Below are 6000 nucleotides of genomic sequence, written 5' to 3'. Positions count from 1 at the left end.
GTGCTCCCCTTTCTGTACATGTGCATAACGAAATAATGGGAGAAGGAAAAAGATGGAGGAAGGAGAAGGAATGAGTGTCAGGGACAAGCCTCTCACTGCCACGTGCAATATACTTAAAGCCCCTCTAAGCTGCGGTAGAACTTCTGTAGTTCTTCTAATTACACAAAGCTGCAGTGTTTACAGATCATTACTCATATTTACATTAAAATAGGAAGTCTTACTTCAAACTACAGAACAGATTTTGTGGCTTTTAGATGGTACATTGAAGCATCAGGTACCATTTTGTAAACACAGCAGACTGGGTTTTTGCAGCGCCGAGAAGTGATTCACCCAGCACATCTTTCTGTTCTGCAGAGATTTTGCTGTAATTCATTTCATGATGTCTGTAAAATGTCACTAATAAAGAACTGGGAGGGTGAATTAAAACTGGAGTTTCAAAGAATCAACTCAGTAACAATTACTACTACCACTGAATTAATTCATATTAATATTTCATTAAAAGAAACCCTCTGCCTCTCATAGCTCCAGGTAACTTCTGCCACGAGGTGCTAAGTGGAAATAGCAGATCTTAATCAGCAGATGCGAGTGTTTCTTGTGGCATAAAATTAAGCTGTTCAGATAACATGGTGAGTGGTAACTTAGGAAATGTTATTCTTCTGACAAGTGGACAGTATTTAATAAGGTAAAAAAGTCGATCAAGTATCTTTCTTTTTAATGAAAAAACCCAATTCTATTTGCTACTTGATAGGACCAGGCTATAACTTCACAGTTTCTTCCAGTGTGAGTGCTGCTCCCAGTACAGGACCTAGTCCTGCTTCCTTTTCTTCTCCCAGAGAAGTGGTGAAACACCTCACCCCCACTTTCTGAAGCAACACATTTTCTTCTGGGCAGCTACCTTAGACAAGAAATGGAGACTTTGTTTTCCACCTTGCCAACTAAGTTGTAGCAGAGTACTTCTGGGTGAATACCCTCTACTTTCCCTCCACAGCTGTGGTTAAACCAAACTGGTGAGTGGTTCTGTCCTTTGGCATTGTGTGACAACCTCCTGAAGACCAGTGCGGATGCCCCTGCAGTAAGATACCGACTCAGGCTGCGTGGTGATGGCCAAGTGTTATTGAAGGGTCTATCAAATTGACCTCTCCATGGACTTTGTAACTTGACTGATACAATGCAAATTCAATTGTTAAAAATCTGATTTTGTTCCCTTCCAAACCAAACAGGCATACTGAAAATTAGTACATGGTACTAATTAGTACATAGAAAATCAGTACATAGTACTAGGGGTATATAGTACTAAGAGACTTGCTGCCTCTTTTCCTATGTCACCAACCCTTGCAGCAGATTATGCTGTCACCCTCTCAGATGTCTTGTCATGCCTTTCACCCATCTCTTTTGCTTTATCTGCTTGATAGCATCTCACCTGTCTTAAACACTTAGGCTGCAGCTTTTCCTGACAGTTGTGCCTGCTGCTTTTTGTAAGTTGTATCTGCTCATAGCTTCAGGATGAGTCTCTTCTGTCCACCAGCAGAACTGCTGTTTTATACATACTATTAACTCTTAAAAAACTATATCTCTCACCAATTGTCCTTCACACTTCTTCACCCATTTCCATTGCCCCTTTAAGGTTTTATTTTTGTGATATTTATGGCAAGATGGCATACAGATGCTCTGTCCTGCATATGTTTTTCTGCCCATTCTGTTTCTTCTTTATTGTACTGGATTTAATCAAGTATTGCTCCATTATTCATTCGTATTTTCCTCTGGTAAAATATGACTTCCTTTGCAAAATAAATTCTTGTCATTGTTGTTCTTTTGTGTTTGCTTTGTGTTGTTTTTTTTTTAATATTTTTGTGTGGGTTTTTTAATATTTTAAATTTTTTTAAAGTCTTGTGTTATCCTGCTGAAAATTCACTTTACTCGATGGAGAATTTTCTTTTTTTTAGTGAACTTTTTGCAGTTTCTTGAGCAAAAAAATCCAATACATTTCACTGAAAAGAAACTTCCTTTACAAAAAATAATGTGCCTCATTCAGTAACAGTATTTTCTGGTGTCCTGTATAGAAAAGTTTCATCAGTAAATAGATGTTGATTAATTGCACATTGTGAAACCATCCCTTTTCCCTCCAAGTTTAAATTAAGAATGGCTGCTTGGATCAGCAAGTTTAATCTCCTGCGTAACACAGGTCATACAACTCCCTTCTCTTTTGCTTCATATCCACTGACTTTTCTTATTGTTGGAAGGAGACCGTATGCCTTACAAAAACAGTGCTGGGAAATCCACCACAACATAGGTATGTGTGATGGTTTGGGTGTTACCCGCAACCCCCCCCCCCCCAACTTTGGAAATCACCCAGATTAGACCTATTCTTTTTCCAGTCTTTTAGCCAACCCCATAGAGCATTGGCTACCATCCCTGAGTTGGTGTAGTGGTAAAGGATAGGCCAGTTTTTGCATTCGGCCACATTAAGAGCAAGTTGGACAGCTTTTACCTCAGTGAACAGACTGGATTCCCCTTCTCCATCTCTCGCTTCAGTAGCTCTCCTGGTAGGACTCCAGACTGCTGACTTCCATCTTCGCTTGTTCCGGACAAGATGACAGGAACCCTCTGTGAACAAAGCATAGTTCTTTTCCTGATCAGAGAGATCACCATAGGGAGGAGCTTCTTCAGCACGGATTATTTTCTCCTCTGGAGGTTTGGTACAGTCTGTGCCTTCTGGCCAGTTGGTGATCACCTCCACCAGGTCAATCAAGATTACCCATTTGTGCTCATTGGGTTATCAAAGCAATCCATTTAGACCAGGTTGCATCTGTGGCATGATATGGTGATGAACCTTTGCCTTTGAACTGGCAATCAAGGAGCTAAAAGCAATTGTGACTCAGTTCCAATCACTTCAGAATCTGCTTTCACTCCTTCATAAGCTGCTAGTATCTCTTTCTCTGTTGGGGTGTAATTTGCCTCTGAACCTCTGTAGCTGCGTCTTCCAAGCTGTTACCTCTCATTGTGCTGAGAGCTGACATTCCTGGCAGGATGGAACTGCAGCTCCTCTTTTCTGAAATCTCAAACCTGTGCACTCTTGGTGTCTTCACTCACTTGAGTACCACCAGGTCCCTTCCTCCTCTCTCTGCAGCTCTAGGATAGCCATTTCTTTCTTTGTTGAATATGGACTGGCCAAGCTAAAAGAATTACATCCTCCAAATTATTTTCAGTTCTTGGAATACAGGGCAGTCAGAATGGTGGAGAGTGGTGACAGATCAACTAATGTCTCCTCATTTGGTTTGGGACCAGCATCATACCAGATAGTTTTCAGAGAGCAAACAATGGAAGGTAGCAGCCATCCACAAGCCTCCATGTAGCTCAGGCTTTGAGCTTCTTTGTAGCTGCTGTAATATGTATGTATAAGTACATACGTAGGATGGATGTGTTGTACTTATCTATGTGTTATACACACATACAAGTGTGTTAATTGTGCACACATTTGCATACATACCTCTATATATATATATGTCAAAATAGCCATTTATGGTAAAAGCAGTTTAAACCCCAGACTGGTGATAGTTAAAATCTTTGAGGATTGGTTATTCATGGAAAGCAGGTATGCTGCACACTGCAGCATCATAGAATCACAGAATGCATTCAGTTGGAAGGGACCTTTAAAGGTCATCTTATCCAATCCCCCTGCAGTAAGCAGGGATATCCCCAACTAGATTGGGCTGCTCCCCTTCAAACCTGACCTTTTATGTCTCCAGGCACAGGGCCTCCACCTATTCCAGTATTCCACCATGTTCATAGAACTCCTTCCTGCAGTTCAATCTAAATATACCCTTCTTTAGTCTGAAACCATTGCCCCTCATCCTAGTGCTATATGCTCTTGTAAACAGTCTCTCCTCAGCTTTCTTGTAGGCCTCTTTCAGGTACTGGGGAAAGATAGAAAGAACTCATTTTTGTAAACTCTGGAGAGTAGAGAGCTGGCTGATTGGGAAAGCTGTGGCTGGATCTTTAATTTGTCTTTGATATCATGGATATATAATAATTACACTTGAAAAGTGAAGAAACTAACTTTGTCAAAAGGAAATGCACACAGGTCCACATTCTTTAGTATTGAATGACACCTTTTATGTTTAGTTTTTTGCCTAATTACATGACAAAAGGGAGAAGGTATGTGTAAAACAGTAGTTTTAGTAGTAGTAATATGTCAGCGTGCTACAACAAATGCAGTCTTTCTAAATCTTGGACAATAAACTCCTGAAAACTACTTTTCTGTTAAAAAATGCTTTTAGAAATACAGCTGTAAATTAATAAAACCCCTCATGAATAGTCTCTTAATTAGGCAATATGGATAAAATAATTGAAATACAAGCATAGCAAAAATGGCAGCCTAAACATGAATAACCTGTGTAGCACTGCTGGAGAACTTTAAGCAAAGTTTTCTATTGAAAACCTCTCCAACCTCTCAACTTTATACCTAATTAAGGAAAATTAAATTTACCCTTTGGACTGTTTGTAGGTAACACTTATAATAAGTTTTATATTTAGCAGATGATAGTGCAGTTATGGTGGTCTCAGCCTGCCTAATAGAGCTGTAATAGGTACATTTTGTGTTTAATCAATATCAATGACTAATAGCCTCTCTTGATTAACTCCAGTGCCACCGTGGCTGGTTGTAGCTTGCACTGTAGGCATTGCTGTGTCTCGTTTGACAAAGATTAAGGTATTTGTCTTTAAATAATCTGATAGAGCTGGTTTTTTAATCAAGACTCTTTAAAGGTTTAGTGATGGCTTATTACACAGAACCACAGAATCCCATCTTTCTGATTCCTGGCTTCTCAGATGCTGGGTGCTATGGAGATGCCGGAGTGGCTGATGTATGCTGGTAACCCTTAGAAGTCTGCTTGCCATGATGCTGCATGGCTGAGCACGTAGATGGGCAGGAGCCTGGACAGGCTTCTGACAGAATTCAAAACCTCCTTGGCTGTCATCAAAGCTGTGCTGAATTTCTGGCTATGAAACATTTGAAGGTGGATTGCTTGGCACAGTCCAACCAGATGGTTTCAAAGCAGCATTGAGCAGAACTTGTTGAAGACTGTATAAAAGCTCAGTACAATTTTCAATAGCGAGAGTCTCCCTCTAAAAAGTCAGACCAAGACTTTGCTCATGCACACAAACACAGTGTAAAATACTGGCATATTTTAAATACAAAGATTTATTTTAGCCTGCCAGTGAGATTTTTGTCCAGTAGAGATTTTCAGAGTCCTTATTCACACTGACAGTGCTGTGTCCAAGAAGCAATACTTTCTTGCATAAGTGCATGTCTGTGGGCACGAGGCATTTATGGGCTGGCCAGGAGTAGCTGACTTAGCCTTGTTGTTAGGTTTGATTCTCATAATTAAATAGGAGGCAAACTTTGTTGATTTACCATTCTCCCTTTTCAGAGTGGTGAGGTATCACTGTCCAATCCCTGTCTTGAAAGCCCTGGCACTAGAGATCAAGTCAGCTGGCAGATCCAAAGATCACACAGTATCACACAGTATCACAGTATCACAGTATTATTAGGATTGGAAGAGACCTCACAGATCATCAAGTCCAACCCTTCACCACAGAGCTCAAGGCTAGACCATGGCACCAAGTGCCACGTCCAATCTTGCCTTGAACAGCCCCAACAGAGAACATGAAGCTGCTGGAAATCTGCCAGTGTTAGTGTCAGACCCATTCCTCTGCCTGAGTCTCAGCTGATTCTTCATGGATGGTGTGAGGATCGGGACAGCCAAATTTATAGGCACAGTTTTAAATTACTGCAATTCCTATGATCCATTCCTTGATCTTCAATTTAGCTGTAATGATTGATATACATTCTTCTTTCAAGAAATTATGCTTAATTTAGTGGAGGATGAAAGAGGAAGTCTTTGAGATTCTAGCTTCATAATCAGTTTAAGTGATGCTGTTAGCTGTCTTTCTAGTGTGGTGTCACTCACCTTATGGGAGTCAAGCCTGTGATGTGCTACC

At 40.5% G+C, this 6000-nt stretch overlaps 1 long non-coding RNA gene across 1 annotated transcript in view; it reads right to left on the bottom strand.

Moving 5' to 3' along the window:
* Positions 1–2494: 2494 nt before the first annotated feature.
* The window catches only part of LOC135184328 (uncharacterized), a 49735-nt gene continuing 46229 nt past the window's right edge, over positions 2495–6000 (bottom strand). The window contains exon 4 of the long non-coding RNA XR_010305981.1: positions 2495–2604. This is a non-coding gene — a long non-coding RNA (uncharacterized LOC135184328). The remainder of the gene's footprint in view (positions 2605–6000) is intronic.

Source organism: Pogoniulus pusillus, chromosome 20 (genome assembly GCF_015220805.1).
Source record: "Pogoniulus pusillus isolate bPogPus1 chromosome 20, bPogPus1.pri, whole genome shotgun sequence".
Taxonomy (NCBI): Eukaryota; Metazoa; Chordata; class Aves; order Piciformes; family Lybiidae; genus Pogoniulus; species Pogoniulus pusillus.
Note: the sequence above shows the minus strand (reverse complement) of the source record. Positions and strands in the feature narration are given on the sequence as shown.